Source organism: Podarcis raffonei, chromosome 2, assembly GCF_027172205.1.
Source record: "Podarcis raffonei isolate rPodRaf1 chromosome 2, rPodRaf1.pri, whole genome shotgun sequence".
Lineage (NCBI taxonomy): Eukaryota > Metazoa > Chordata > Lepidosauria > Squamata > Lacertidae > Podarcis > Podarcis raffonei.
The window spans coordinates 100,407,843-100,423,963 of NC_070603.1; the positions used below are offsets into that span (position 1 = coordinate 100,407,843).

Here is a 16,121-nt window from a genome sequence, read left to right on the forward strand (position 1 = left end):
GCTGTGTGGAGACCTGGTGTGTTTTTGGTTTGATTTTCTTACTAGGAGGAGATGCTTGCTTTCGGTGGTGGTTGAGAAAGTGCTGGATTTGCTTTGTCACCAGTTGCACAGAGTGCTTGGATGGAAAAGATTAAGAAATTAAGGAGCAACAGCCTAGTGGTTAAAGCACATGGTTGGCCTATAGGAGGTCCCAAATTAAATCCCTGACATCACCTGTTTAAAAGATCAAGTACCAGGTGATGAGAAGGACCTTTGCTTTAAACCATGGAAGGCTACTGATGACAGTGGGCTAGATGGAACAATTACCTGGTCCAATATTTGGCAGCTTCAAATGTTCCATGGTGAATGTGGATCAGTGAAGAGAGCTTCATAAGTTCCTGTTAACATTATGAAAAACGTTGGTTTTGACCTAAAAGCTGCCTTTGACTCAAAAGCTGCCTTTCACCCCAAACCAACAATTTGATTACTTTCTCCACCAATATACCGTATTTTTCGCCCTATAGGACACACTTTTCCCCCTCCAAAAATGAAGGGAAAATGTGTGTGCGTCCTATGGGGCGAATGCAGGCTTTCGCTGAAGCCTGGAGAATGAGAGGGGTCGGTGCGCACCGACCCCTCTTGCTCTCCAGGCTTCAGGAGAGCCCCAGCCCCGCCCCGCAAGCTCAGGGGACAGCGGGGAGGCGGAACGCCGCCATCCCACTGTCTCCCGATGTGGTTTGGAGGCTGACGGCGGGGAGACATGTGCTTCTCCCCGCTGCCAGCCCCGCAAGCTCCGGGGACAGCGGGGAGGCGCAGCGCGCCTTCCCGTTGCTCCCGGACCTGGTCTGAAGGCTGGCGGCGGGGAGAAAAGCGCTACTCCCCGCTGCCACCCCACAAGCTCCGGGGACAGCGGGGAGGCGCAGCGTGCCATCCCGCTGTCCCCGGACCTGGTCTGAAGGCTGGCGGCGGGGAAAAGAGCGCTTCTCCCCGCTGCTGCCCCACAAGCTCCGGGGACAGCGGGGAGGCACAGCATGCCTTCCCACTGTCCCTGGACCTGGTCTGCAGGAGGGAGGCGGGGAGAAGAGCGCTTCTCCCCGCAGCCGGCCCCACAAGCGCCTGGGGGGGAAATAATTTTTTCTTTCTTTATTTTCCCCCCATAAAAACAGGTGCGTCCTATGGGCCGGTGCGTCCTATGGGGCGAAAAATACAGTACTTGGATATCTGCCGAGGGCCCTTCACTTTGAACAGGGAAAAAAAATGTATAAACGCAGGATCACTGCCCTGCAAATTGGAAGCTTCTCAATATTTAATCCTGACTCTTTTGCAAAGTATTGTATCGCCTTTCTCTTGACAGGCCAGCTTTTACGGAGTTGGTGTTAAACTTTAGTCCATCTTCCTGACGTTTCCTTACCTGCTAATGTTCATGTTTTATGTGATCTTTCAAACAGCTTAAAAGCCGCTTCTGGAAATGTTGCAGAATCTAGCATAGGTTTAGTGCTCATCTCTGTTTTAATTGTTTCCTGAAAAAGACAAATCCGTTTGCAACCTCGTCAACTTAGAAAAATGCAGGAGTTTTGTGTTGTAACTTTCCCACGGTTTTCATGATCTGCTGTTCATGTGACACAGTTTGGGGTGGTATCCTGGCATACAGTTCTTTCCTGCCCTTTAAAATTCAGCGTGACGTGGTAGTACAGTGGTACCTTGGGTTACGAACTTAATTTGTTCTGGAGGTCCGTTCTTAACCCAAAACCGTTCTTACCCTGAGGTGCGTTTTCGCTAATGGGTCCTGCCGCTGCGCTGCTGGCACGCAATTTCTGTTCTCATCCTGGGGCAAAGTTTGTAACCCGAGATACCACTTCCGGGTTGGCGGTGTTTGTAACCCGAAGCATTTGTAACCCAAGGTGTTTGTAACCTGATGTACCACTGTATATTGATTGAAAAGGCACCAGTCCGTAATGCAAGAAGTACTGCAATGTAGAAGGAATGTTATAACAAAAAGCCCCTATTACAATAAAGCCCCACACCTGAATGCAGCCATATTACTTGCACAAGCAGAACGACCTATGTTCCCACAATGCAACTTGCTCACCCTTTCTGCCCCTCACATGCCTCTGTACACACCAAATCTACTCCAGAGGGAGCCCCCAGAGTACCATATTTTTCCATGTATAACACGCCCCCTATTTTTGGGGACTCCAAATTAAGAAAATGGGGGGATTGCTCAGACTTGTTCAACTTTTTTGGGTGGGTGGGGAGATTGTCCAGGGTTGTTGAGCTTTTGGGGGGAGGGATTGCCACCCTATGCACTATCTGTGTATAAAACAACCCCCAATTTTTCACATTATTTTATAATTCAAAAACCTCACCTTATACATGGAAAAGTATGGTATATTTTGGGGAGCGCATCAAAGAGGGGAGGCAGAAAAGGGAGCAGAATTCCATTGCATGAACAGAAGCACTCCACTTGTGCAATTACTTTCGTAGCATACAACCCAATTAATTTTTAAAAACTTGTTACAAGCTTCAGGCTTTTATGTGAATTGGGTATTTTTATCGTTTTCTAAATGTGTTACTTTCCTTACACCTTTTTAAAGGCAACATGGGCTACATATTTTTTAAAAAAGCAAGACGCTGAATTGTTTTCATGTGGTCATCTGTACTTAGTGTCAGATTTTGAGGGTCTGAAGAACTTTCGCTATAGGGAGCCGTGTGCCCTTTGAACCCCCTGGATCTGCAGCTTGTTGCAGCCGACTTTCTTGCTGCATCATCTTCCTCTTCTTTACGTTTCCAGTTTCAGAAACGACGAATAAAGCAAAACGAGCCTAAGTTCTGTTGGAGCATTTTTCTGCGTTGCCAAGGTTACGTTTTGAAATGCTCTCGACTTGAATCTTTTCTCTGATTTATTGGACTTGACTGTGAGCTAAACTACTTTGCTTGCTTTTTAATCTCACCCAAGGCCTTGATTATAGAATCGGGTGTGTATTTTTTGGGGGGGAGGGGGTGTTTAGCAGGGAGATGCTTTTTCTAAAATATACATTTTGCAATTCTATTTTTAATGAAAGGAAAGGGAGTGGTGACACATCTATATTCATGCCTCGCAATTATATAACCGACAGACAAACCTAGAAGGGGGAGTTGGTTGTTATGCAATACTTACCTTTGTAGAGCAGTTAGCTGAATAGCATTCTCTCTCCTCCGCCTCCCCCTCCGCCCTGGCGGTTTTTTCTGCAAAGGAGCTTTCCTATGGGCTTTGGATGTGATAAAAATGTGCAGGCTTGAAACTGAATGAAGCTACTGTATGTATGGCTGTTTGGTGCTTGGAAGTGGCGAAGTGGGGGAGGGCAAGGGGAGGGAGGAGATTTTTCCAGGGCTGAAGATTAATCTGGCTGCTGCATACTAATATTTTTTTATTCCTCAATGCACGTGATGAGAAAATCCAGTGCTCTGGGCCAATCTCTGTTGCTAATGGATTATGAAGTCTTGTATTTTGAAAATGGAATTCCCTGCTGATTATGTGGTAAACATGTTAAAGGCTCACAAGGTCACTCAAACTGAGCATGCCTTGACTGCCTGCTGATCCTTATTGCTGCAACCAGAGGACTCTGCTGAACGGACGACTAATGGCCCAAAATGCGTAAAATGGGTCCTTTCCTCTACGTCCAACCCCCCCCCCAGTCATTTGAAATCCTCAAAATTCGGCTCTAAGTAGTGCAGTTACATTGCAAAAACAAACTAAGTCACAAATCAATAAAATCGCATGTGTAGCAGGGGAGAAGGGCTGGCTGACCACCACAGAAATGCTCGTGGAACAATAGCCGTTTTCAAAATGGGCAGCTCACGGCATTGATCAACAACCCCCGCTGCCTCTTTCTGAATTAGGAAGGAGCCGCCATACTTAAGAAAAACAGCCACGGCCAAAACTGAGCAGCCACAGGCAGCTTTACAGTTCTTGCAGTGATCAATTGGCTTTCTTTAGCTGTGGTAGAGGAGCAGTCTAATAGCCGGCCTAGCTTGATATATTCCAGCCTTTAAAAACTGCTCCCAGAACTTACAAAGAAAAATGCAGCAAAATCAACTAGTTCTTTTTTTTTTAAAAGCAGCTGAGTTGCATCTCTACATCTGGGGAAATGACTTAAAAGCATATGTTACTGTGTTTAAATCAAGTGTGAAAAATGGCAAAGGAAAGACAAATGGGTACTTTCTGAAACAAGGCGATACCACACCAGCCTATCTGCAGTTAAGCCCCAAATGAGGTGTCATTTTGTTGCTAAGGTTTAGAAGAGCTTATACAGTGGTACCTTGGGTTAAGAACTTAATTCGTTCTGGAGGTCCGTTCTTAACCTGAAACTGTTCTTAACCTGAGACACCACTTTAGCTAATGGGGCCTACCGCCGCTGCCACACAGCCACCACACAATTTCTGTTCTTATCCTGAAGCAAAGTTCTTAACCCGAGGTACTATTTCTGGGTTAGCGGAGTCTATAACCTGCGGAGTCTGTAACCTGAAGCATCTGTAACCCGAGGTACCACTGTAGATTCACCTGTGTTGCCATTTTGCAATCTGACTGAGGGCACAAAACAGAAGGCCCTTTTAGTACAGATTCTCTCACGCAGGTGCTGCTAGATTTTCATTATATTGGTTTTATTAGATTTGTGTACTCGATTTTTGACTACAATGAGTGAGAAATTATGCAAAGGAGTGAAAATGGTGAGAGGTGGTACTTAGGGTGATCTAAATGTAGGGGAAATAGAAAAGGTTAAAAACAGAGGGATTCTAGTGGAAAGTCGAAAACAGAAGTAAAGAGAACTGCAGTGGAGTGGAAGAGTGAACTTAGTGTGCAATGGATAGATAAATATAAATACAGTGCTACCTCGGGTTACAGACGCTTCAGGTTACAGACTCCGCTAACCCAGAAATAATACCTTGGGTTAAGAACTTTGCTTCAGGATGAGAACAGAAATCGTGTGGCAGCGGTGCAGTGGCAACAGGAGGCCCCATTAGCTAAAGTGGTACCTCAGGTTAAGAACAGTTTCTGATTAAGGATGGACCTCCAGAACGAATTAAGTTCTTAACCTGAGGTACCACTGTAAAAGCCTTACTGGAGAAGTGTCTGTAGGATCAGACTGCAACTAGGCCAGTGGTGAGCCTATTATTTATTTAAGACTATTCAGATTTCCAGTATGCATATTCTATGCAGATAGATTCATCTGCTTTCCAAGTGGTGTCGTGCGCAGTGAAATCCAACATGGTGGTTCCCATAGGAAGGCTGTATGCTCAGATGAACTCTGGGTACCATTATAATCTATGTCGTTGGTAGCATCTTAAAAAGCAGAGACATCACCTTGCCAACAAAGGTCCGTATAGATAAAGCTATGGTTTTCCCAGTAGTGATGTATGGAAGTGAGAGCTGGACCATAAAGAAGGCTGATCGCCAAAGAATTGATGCCTTTGAATTATGGTGCTGGAGGAGAGTCCCATGGACTGCAAGAAGTTCAAACCTATCCATTCTTAAGGAAATCAGCCCTGAGTGCTCACTGGAAGGACAGATCCTGAAGCTGAGACTCCAATACTTTGGCCACCTCATGAGAAGAGAAGACTTCCTGGAAAAGACCCTGATGCTTATTTTTGACCCTGATTCTTATTTTTGAAAATAAGAATCTTTATAAGTTTTATATCCTGTTGGTTTCACCCATCTATTTGTTTTTGCCTTTAGCAGCCACCCACATTATATTTTTCAGCCTAGCAAACCATTTCAGGTTTAATTTTTTGTTATGTTTTGGGGGAGGGGAAAACCCATCTGCTGACCAGCATCATTGAAGAGCGGCTTCAAAGTGGCCAGAGATTAAGAGAATACAACAAAAATCAGAGCGAACACTTCCCTGAAGTTCATCTCGAAAGTTTTTCTTTATCACTTGCCAGGCAGCGTTCCAGTAAGTAGTGTGGGAAGATGGCTGATGGTTTTAGATGCCTTTGTTTCTTTATTAATTCCCAATGCTCTTCAGTTTGCTCCCATAATTACGACACGCAAAGGGCTTCCAAAGGGCTTTGTCCTCATTGTGAGGAATCTGCAGTGGGTATTCAAGTGGTCCTAAAAGGTATTGAGACTTGAAAGCCGGTGGCCAAGAGGGAAGAAATTGCAGCTTAATGCTGAGTTATTAGTGCTCTTTACAATCTCAGACGTAAGAAAGATATGCATCTCAAATGTAATATTCCGTCAGCAGAAAACAGTGGCATGCTCTCTCGATTGAATTCTAAGCACCAAGAGGGAGTGGGAGCTTTTTTTTCTTTTTTAGCTGTCTCCCAAAGCCTAATCATGGAGTTCCATCAAGGGAACATGGAATGGATTAAAGCAGGGGTAGCCAACCTAAGACCCATGGGCCTTCTCAATCCGGCCCACGGTCAGCATGTTTTTACATGAGTAGAATGTGTCCTTTTATTTAAAATGCATCTCTGGGTTATTTGTGGGGCCTGCCTGGTGTTTTTACATGAGTTGAATGTGTGCTTTTATTTAAAATGCATCTCTGGGTTATTTGTGGGGCATAGGAATTTGTTCATTTTTTCCTTCAAAATATAGTCCGGCCCACCACATGGTCTGTGGGATGGTGGACTGGCCCACGGCTGAAAAAGGTTGCTGGGTTAAAGCTTCATATCGCCATCTGGGGGAAAAGTTTTTTTATGAGATGGAGCTCAGGAGCAGTTTAGAAGTAAAAGAAAGTATGATAGCTTAGCAAAGATCAGCAGCTGGTGATGGACCCTTTTATGCAGTTGGTTTCCAGTGTTGTCATGCTGTTTGCCTTCCAAAAACTTATACCTCTCCCTCCACAAACACCTACCTCTGCATCTTCTCCCATAGCTTATGTTAGCTTGGATACAGCCATACCTTGGAATTCAAATGCCTTGTGAGTCAAATGTTTTGGCTCCTGAACGCCGCAAACCCGGAAGTGAGTGTTCCGGTTTGCAAACGTTCTTTGGAACCCGAACGTCCAATGCGGGTTCCGCAGGTTCCTACAGCCAATCGGAAGCCGCGCCTTAGTTTCTGAACGTTTTGGAAATCAAACGGACTTCCAGAACGGATTCCATTCGACTTCCAAGGTACGACTGTAATGTATTTCCATAGTTCCATACTTAGTTAGTTGGCATAGTTAGCCCCATTGATCTCATCGGAACCCGATGTTGCATCAGAATACTTAGAGCTGAACTTTAGTCAATGTATCCAAACAGGATTTGGGTGGGAGGGTAGTTTCTGCACACCACACCCCAAACCCAGTGTTAGGTTATAATATTGCCTAATGAATGTCAGCTTTCTCATGTACTTTCTCCATTTGTTTTAATACTGCCTCCCAGTTTCTCACAGTTTAATAATGTGGTCAGCACGCTATTAAAGTTTTCTCCATTGTCATATGGTTAGGAATTTACGAGCTGCTCCAGATTGAAAGAAAGTACTTCAGTTGCTTGATTCCTTAAGTTTTATGGCTGAACTGAACATTAGTTGCCCTGGTTCAAGAGAATATTGCGAGTGTGTGTGAAAGAGAGAGAGGGAGAGAGAGGTCCAGCTGCTAAAAATCAATTAGCACATAAAGCAAATATTTTCAGTTCTGCTTCTGTTAAAGGTGAAAATAAATCTCTCTGCTTAAGTCATAACACTCTGGAAATATCCATAATCAAAGACTTGTCCTCCTTGAATAATTACGGCCTTGAGTTATGAAGTCAAGATTGCTGGAAAGTTGCCAGAGCAGATTTGTTTAAGAATGGAGAGGAGGGGGGGTTTCCTCCTCTGATAGCCTTTTAAGAATTGCAATGTCCCGCAATGCACTTAATTAGTGATTTAAGAAGAGACACATCTGTTTCAAGGAGAATTGTGAAAATTATTATTATTTGAGTGGGAATGCATAATAAATGGCCCTTGAAGGGCTAATGCATCTTGAAAATGAGACGTATATTGTAAAATGATCAGGTAGATATTGGCCTGGTTTGCATGCAGATCTAAACTGTTCTGTAGCCTCCGTGCTTGGATGTCCCTCTGCCCCTGCTCTGGCACAGCCACAAGGAAACGTCTAGAAGCTTTTTGCGTTCGGTAAACCATGGTTACAGTTATGTCTGAGTCCTGACAAAGGCCTTATTTGCACGATACAGTAAGACAAACTAATGCTTACCAGGACCGCATAGGGTCTCAGAAAGGAGGTTGAAAACCAGGCCAAGCAGTGGTCAGCACCAGTGCTTCTCCCCCCCCCCGAAAAATCACCATTAGGGACGCGGGTGGCACTGTGGGTTAAACCACAGAGCCTAGGGCTTGCCGATCAGAAGGTTGGCGGTTTGAATCCCCGCGACGGGATGAGCTCCCTTTGCTCGGTCCCTGCTCCTGCCAACCTAGCAGTTCAAAAGCACGAAGTGCAAGTAGATAAATAGGTACCACTCCGGTGGGAAGGTAAACGGCGTTTCCGTGTGCTGCTCTGGTTCTCCAGAAGAGGCTTAGTCATGCTGGCCACACGACCTGGAAGCTGTACACCAGCTCCCTCGGCCAGTGAAGCGAGATGAGCACCGCAACCCCAGAGTCGTCCGCGGCTGGACCTAATTAATGGTCAGGAGTCCCTTTACCTTTTACTCACCATTAAGATGTTACAGTAAGTGGCACAGTTTTTAACAACCACAACAAAAGAGGTGCAGGTACTTCGTACCCTCGAGTACTCCAGGAAAAAAAAAAAAAGCACTGGTCAGCGCTAACTGCAGTTTAGGGGAACTAGCCAGCTTCAGACTGTTCTTAATTATCTTGTCTTGTTCCCCCTCTAAATACAAATGACAGTTCTTGGCTTAGACAAAGTGAGTAACCACGCTCAGTTGAAAATGGATGCAATCTCTTTCTTGCAGTTGCACCAGGAGAGGGGAGGGGTTTGTATGCAAGACCAGGCTTGTTCTTAAACTACCTGTCATGATCCTGAAGTCAGATTCCTCTTATTTAGGGTGAGGGGGGATGAGGATGAGGACTCAGAAGCCGAGAAGGGGAAGGGTAGGCAGACCCCAACCCAGAAATGCTTTGTCAGATAAGTTTATGGTGCTAGTGCCCCTCTGGTCCAAGAATGTAGCATTGCTATCTTCAGTGTCTACCCTGCTTCTTTGGAATAGAAGACTGGGAAATGGAATGTGGTCTTTTAAAAAGCACCTTCTGATGAGGGTGAGGCTGGCAATAGGGATGCAGGAACGCCAGAGCTCTGGTCTCCTATCATTGGGGGTCCCAAACTGTGGCCTGCGGACTTCGTTCATGTGGTCCATGGCCTGTCTGCTTTACGCATTCATATTGCATGTTTGTTGCTGATTTGTTTCTTACATTTTCATTTTATCGCATTACAGATTGAACTCTGTGGAATTCAGACTGTAACGCAGTGAAACACAACACAGGAAAGCACACATAACCAAGTGCAGTGCGTTACAAATGCTACAAGAGGCAGAAAAACCTCTAGACTGCCAGGACCCTCAGCGATATTCATATGGTGCATGGGGGGGGGGGAGAAGTGTGGGAGCCACTGCCCAGTAGTCCTGCTTGTCTTCCAACTAAATTACATGTTAACATTGCATCCGAATGCAGCCGCTAGAGACATGCATAAATTACTTTGCATCACAGGCCGCAGATATTGAGCTCACTCAACCTTGTAAATAAGCTGACAAAAGGAAGTCACCTGCAAATTTATTTACTAGTCTGCTGCGGACTAGCAGAGAAGGGCCCACTGCATTTCTACACTGGGTGCAGAGGAGAGGGAATATGTTCTCTCCCTATACCTTGCAGGGAGGAGGGACAGAGTGCTCCATTCATAGAGTGCAAGAAATTTTGCAGCCTCAGTTGATTCCTTCCTTCACCACTGCTGCCCCTTCTTAACTCCACCATGGCTCTGTCTGTCTCCAACCTGCCCACTTACCCATTGACTCCTGCTAACACAATGACAACACTGTGCCTCAGCTGCTCCGCTCTGCTCAACTTCACTCTGAGAAAGGGGTTGGGGAGCGGGGGGGGGGAGGCTGAGGTGTGGCCGGTACTGCGGCTACATTAGCAATAACAAAATAGTTAACAAGTAAACAGGTGGGCAGGGAGAGAGGAAGAGTGAGAGCAGGGCTGAAGAAGGGGGCCAGGTATAATTCTAAAGAACCATATGGAAGCCTTGGTGTATGGATGGATTAGTGGGCTGGTCAGATGAGATGAGCTAGTTAAGAGGGGCCGGGTCACTAATTTCTCGCTGCCCTTGCTGCTTAAGGAAATTGAATCATTTGCCTCTTGATAATGCCAACTCTGGCCCTCCTCCCCCAGGAACCCACTTAGTCTCTTGCATAGAATCCCAGATGTTTCCCTGCATGCGGTTCCTTGTTGCCTATGGCTACCAGGTGAGTGCTTCAGTACAGGGATGAGCTCAGCCATAATCCAGGAGCTTGGAGAATGCGAAAAGAACGCCGTTGGCAAACTACATTTCTTATTAACTCTCTTTAGAGGAGTTTGGTTTGTTTCAGCAGCCGTGCATGGTGACTTTGATGGGTGTGTGTACACAGCCGTATGCCAGAATAGTTGGTGGCATTAGTTAGTTGTTCATTAAAATTATATCCCTTCCCTCTTCCCGAAGGAGCCCAGGGTGGCAAACTGTGTTAAAATAATAATAAAAATAAAAACGCATTGAAAACAATTCCAATGCAGATGTAGACTGCGAAAGATCTCAACTTCAAATAATTGATGAAAGAGGAAAAGGTAACCTTGCTGGCACATGTCTGTTATTCAAGAGGAAGGGATTCCAAAGGATAGATGCTGCAGCCACTAAAGGCTCTCAAACCCTCAGTGAGTTAGGGACTTGCCCTGCATGCAAAGACAGGCTCTGGTGGATTGAGCGAACGAGACCCATAGCTCAACGTTCAAGAAGGTGGTTTCTGCATGTGCTGTAGAGGGAAGGGAGGGGTGGATCAACATGGGAAGGCTGCTATTCTAGGAAAAGGGAAACTCTTATCCTAAACCTCTGCTACCTTGTGGCTATACTCATTTGTGAGAAAGGCTTTGGGAGTATTCAATGATATGGTGATTTATTGCACAGCCCTAGTGCTAGATTGTATGGTCCCATCCCAGAGTTCCCAGAATCTGGTTTCCACTTCTGAATGAATAATTTTTCTGAAAGAACTCACATATGTCGCTTAATATGCCCTTACTTACCAGTCAGTGACTCAGCTGGATGGAGGAACATTCTGCGTGAAGAATACTGTATTTGGGATCATATTAGGAAATGGATTAAAATATTTTTGGGCTGCATTTTTGTACTCCTACTTGTAAGGGATGCTGAGACATTTGTGTAAAAGGAGTGATAAGTTTAAACAAGCAAGCAAAACATAAATAAAGAAGGCTATTTGTGCTGCCTGGTCTTTAATTGGTATCTCTCATGCAAGTCATCGCTCAAATGCCGTAGCATCAAGTAATAAATATGCATGTGTGAATCCTCGCAGAGAGAGGCTTTCTTTCTGCTGCAGGTTCTTCTGCTTGGCGTGGAAGCTCATTTGCTTCTGTGCTTTCCTTGGTGGTTTTGTGTCAAAATCCAGCTCTCTCCACACCCACAGGAGAAAGAACCCTAGGTGATTGTTAAATATTATCCAGGAGAATGTAAAGTGAGAAGAGAAGGCGAAATACTGACCCTTTAATCTGAAGTGAACCATCTGTGTTTGATTTCCACATCTTGCTGAGTTTTCAGCTAATGTGAATTCACAGTTTGTTTCTCCATTTGGTGCTCCCACATGCTAAGCAAATTGGTTCCAATATGTGCTGATGAAACTCAAGAGAGGTCTGATTGCAGAAGTTAGATTCTGCCTGAGAACACTGGTGTTTCTAGCTTGCCATAAACTTCTTGTTGGTTGGCGATCTGTTGGGAATACCTTTCTCCTTGACCTAACTGCGTGAAGTGGAACTGTAGAGGTCTAAGGTGGAGAACGTGAGAACAATTTGCTTACAAGTGCTTACTCATCTCCCAAGTTGTCTATGCTGCTGCTGCTATTATTATTAATTTATTTCCACAGCAGGTTTTCCCCATGAAGTATGCTGAGTTGCGTTTTCCCTACTCTTATCAGCTCCCAAGTCTAAGCCCCAGACTCTGCAGCCCTGCATTTATATATAGAGAGAGTCAGAGATTTGTCACTAAATCCTGGTCCTGTTATGAGGTGACATCCATTCCTGAACAAGTACTTTTCTAGCTATACCATTCATGTGCCAAACCCACACACTAATGGCACTTAGGGCTGCTTTTTCCAAATATAGCTGCCATATGGAACAGCTGCCATGCAAAGGACATTTAAAGTGTCTGTGACATGACTCCTTTTTTTGTGTGAGAAGCAGCCCTTAAATAGTATTCTCCCTAGCTGCTCCTCCAGAGACATTCCAGAGCCTGTGTTAGCTTTTGGAACTGTTTCAAGGCTCTTTCTACTTGAACTGGCATTATGTGATAAGAGTTTCTTTCATTCCTGTTGCACCATTGCGTGTGACATGTAAAGCTCCCTGCCGGGCCTGGTGAATTTTGCAGACAACTAGGCACCTTTTGGAGGGCTTGTATGTCGTACTTGGCTGCCAAGCTATAAGGCAGAGCAACTTCTAAGGAGGAGCATGTGCTGGCTCTCATAGGACTTTGGGCCAGTGAGAACCTGCATATGCTTTTGGAGTTGGACAGTCTTCTCTGGCCTATAGCTTAAAAGTCAAGAACAACAAACATGGAGGTGGATTGGCACCCTAAAGAACGCCCACCCTGTGGAATGCCCTCCCATTAGATGTCAAGGAGATGAGTAACTATATAACCTTTAGAAGACATCTGAAAGCAGCCCTGTATAGGGAAACCTTTTAAGGTTTAGTGTTTTCATATACAGTCAAACCTTGCTTTGCGGACGGGATCCATTCCAGAGGCCCGTCTGCAAGCCGAAAATGACGTACGTTGAAGTGCTGCGTCTGCACATGTGCACGGCGCGATTTAGCGCTTCTGCGCGTGCGCAAGCGGCGAACCCAGAAGTACTTTCTGGTTTGCCGTGGATGTTCGCCGAAGCGGATGCAAGTGGAGGCGGCTGCACAATGAGGTTTGACTGTATGTGAAACCGCCCAGAGTGCCTGGGGCAAACCAGTCAGATGGGTGGGGGGTACAAATAATAATAATAATAATAATAATAATAATAATAATAATAATAAATAATTATTATTATTATTATTATTATTATTATTATTATTATTATTAAGAGAAGTCAGGAATTCCAGTCAAATGGTCACATGAAAGTGGGCCCATCTCTCCAAGACTTTTAAAACAGGAGGCATTTAAAACAGGAGAACTGGGAAGTTTCCAGGAGAGCCAGATTTAAGAAAGTCTGCACATGAATGCCAGCAGCACCACTTTCGCTAATAATGTGGGTACAAAGTATGCCTTGATTTCCCAATAGCCTTGTAAATGAGCCCACAACTAGGCACAGACAAGTGTGACTCAAACATCTGAAAAGGCGAACCCAAGGGTCAGATCAGATGAATAAACGAAGCCACCTTAAATTGAGTCAAGCAGGTGGTCCGTGCAACTAGGGTGTTTTTCCTGTTGCCTGATATTTTAGTAGGGCATGTCAGGGATTGAACATGGAAACTTCTACATTCAAATCACGTATTTTACTCACTGACCTATGGTTAATTTCACTATACAGTGGTACCTCGGGTTAAGTACTTAATTCGTTCTGGAGGTCCGTTCTGGAAGCACCACTTTAGCTAATGGGGCCTCCTGCTGCTGCCACGCCGCCGGAGCACAATTTCTGTTCTCATCCTGAAGCAAAGTTCTTAACCCAAGGTACTATTTCTGGGTTAGCGGAGTCTGTAACCTGAAGCGTATGTAACCTGAAGCGTATGTAACCCGAGGTACCACTGTAAATGAAAGGATCCTGAATGGCTGTTCACAAGCCAAAACCCAGGTAAGACCCATAGGTTTGGCAGAAGAGGACATGATCTTGCTACAAATGGTCTGTAACCAGGAAAATCAAAGCAACGGTCCGGGATAGGCAATGCACTACGTGGAGGTCTTGAATGCAAGCTTCCGTATGAGCTTGTGCCCACTGCCCGGCATCCTTCCCAAATCTGCTCTAGAGGGTTGGGGGACCCTTACAACAGATTTAGGGGGACTTAGGGCAGGGGAGGAGGAAGTTCTATTGTAAAAGTGGAAATATTTGCATGGATGGAGGAGCAAAATAAAATCTTTATTTGCTTCTTTTTGCAGTGGTAATGGTATTTACATGCATTTCAAAGTTTTGTAAGCCACCTTGAGGGCAACGTGCCATGAAAGGTGGGTTAAAAAACACGCACTGCTGATGTACATATAAGCAAATTTCAGGAAGAAAGGCAAAACCAGGCTTCCTCAACCTCGGCCCTCCAGATGTTTTGAGACTACACTTCCCATCATCCCTGACCACTGGTTCTGCTAGTTAGGGATCATGGGAATTGTAGGCCAAAAACATCTGGAGGGCCGAGGTTGAGAAAGCCTGGGCAAAACAGTCATCTCGGGCATAACCCCTGACCAGCCTGATATAGATGTTGGTGGTGTTGGTGGCATCACCCACCTCCACCCAGCTTGGTTTATGTCTACTACTGACTGTAGTTAGGGTGCCGGCAGCAGCAGTGGAAAATGATGCCACCTTGGATGGCTGGGAATACTGCAGACCAGCATTAGGCCAAAGGTCATGTATGTAGTTGCAAGCATCTCTGGACTTGTGGAAGCAAGGTTGTTGGAAGAACTAGGCACAAAATTAGTTAAGTATGTGTCTAGAAGGGACGCGGGTGGCGTTGTGGTCTAAACCACAGAGCCTAGGGCTTGCTGTTCAGAAGGTTGGCAGTTCGAATCCCCACGACGGCGTGAGCTCCCGTTGCTCGGTCCCAGCTCCTGCCAACCTAGCAGTTCGAAAGCACCTCTGGGTGCAAGTAGATAAATAGGGACCGCTCCGGCAGGAAGGTAAACGGCGTTTCCGTGCGCTGCTCTGGTTCGCCAGAAGAGGCTTAGTCATGCTGGCAACATGACCCGGAAGCTGTCTGCAGACAAACACCGGCTTCCTTGGCCTATAGAGCTAGATGAGTGTGCAACCCCAGAGTTGTCCGCGACTGGACCTAATGGTCAGGGGTCCCTTTACCTTTACCTATGTGTCTAGAGGAGAACTAAGCATTTCAAGACTGTTTCCTTTACGTTGGTCTGCAGAGATACAAGAAAGTTCAAATGAATAGTTTGACATGGAGGGGTGGGGAAGGGCGCCTGTGCTTTTTTGGCTAAAACTTTCTAGTAATGTCCAAAAGTGCCCCTGCCCTCTTGTAGTGATAATTTTGGGTATTGCCCTAAAAGCAGGCGAAAATTGCCTGCCCTTTCAGCCTGAGGGCAATGCTGACTTTTGGATTTCTGCACCTCAGCTCTAAGGGCTGCTATCCACCTAGTAATTCTCAGCTCCTGCAGCCAGTCCAGTTAATCAGCCTTTGAACTAGGATTGATTTCCCTCCTCATTTTGATGCCCACTCCTCCATTAAAAAACACTGAACTGATTGTAGAGTAACGGATGGAGATCACCCCAGATGCACACACCTGCTTGACTCTTCATGAATCACAACAATAATTAGATAACCTTGCAACCTGTCTCCATCATCAGCAACACCATCATTATTTAACGTCGAGCACATGCCTAAGTTTCAGCAAATGTCCTTCTGGGAAACGAGATTTTGAGAGAGGAGCAAAATGTCTATGAAGGAAAAAACCGAGAGAAAAAAGAATGCCTGGTTTTGGCCTAAAAATAAATCCGGGGAAGGGGGTTGGGGGGAGAGAAACCGAACTGCTGCATTTGCTACAGACACATGCATACATATATATTCATTCTCTTGTTCTGTTGCCTTGCAAACGAGGGCAGTACCATTTTAACACTTCCCTGGGCATCCTCCCAGACAAAGGCAGAGAGAAAATTAAAAGGGAGATGCGGAGAGGGGGGGAGGGGGGCTGAGAACCCCTCAGTAGGTATTTCACATTTCAACACACACAGGTGCTTTTTAATCCCACCTGGCCTACAGTGCCAACACCTCAAGGAATAGAAGGAATTGTGATGTAATGCTCTTTTTCCCCCTCGCACTCCCGGCTTTAAACACAGATGGAAGTTGT

General features: G+C 45.4%; 1 protein-coding gene across 29 annotated transcripts in view; it reads left to right on the forward strand.

Moving 5' to 3' along the window:
- The window catches only part of MAGI1 (membrane associated guanylate kinase, WW and PDZ domain containing 1), a 480,285-nt gene that overhangs the window by 252,868 nt on the left and 211,296 nt on the right, over positions 1-16,121 (forward strand). The window lies entirely within an intron of this gene.